The 276-nt window shown below is 12.7% G+C and overlaps 1 protein-coding gene across 3 annotated transcripts in view; it reads right to left on the bottom strand.

Annotated features, from left to right (window-relative positions):
- Positions 1-276, bottom strand: part of LOC108754948 (calcitonin receptor-like) — a 112,896-nt gene that overhangs the window by 84,220 nt on the left and 28,400 nt on the right. The gene's annotated exons all lie outside the window — the stretch shown is intronic.

Below are 276 nucleotides of genomic sequence, written 5' to 3' on the forward strand. Positions count from 1 at the left end.
ATATTATTACAATGTATATGTATATATGTGTAGTAAATATGCATAAATATGCAACGAAATTAATCAAAAAGCTTTTGACAAAATATAGATTATAATTATTTCATTATATGTAACAATTTTAATTAATGTTACATTTTAATTAATTAATATTACAATTTAATTAATTAATAATTTAATTAACTAAAATAATTATAGCATTTTCTACATTTATTAGATTTTTCTAATTATTTTTAAATTACTTTTTACGTTTTTTTAATTTATAATGAATTTTAAATT

This window comes from Trachymyrmex septentrionalis, unplaced genomic scaffold (assembly GCF_001594115.1).
Source record: "Trachymyrmex septentrionalis isolate Tsep2-gDNA-1 unplaced genomic scaffold, Tsep1.0 scaffold83, whole genome shotgun sequence".
Lineage (NCBI taxonomy): Eukaryota > Metazoa > Arthropoda > Insecta > Hymenoptera > Formicidae > Trachymyrmex > Trachymyrmex septentrionalis.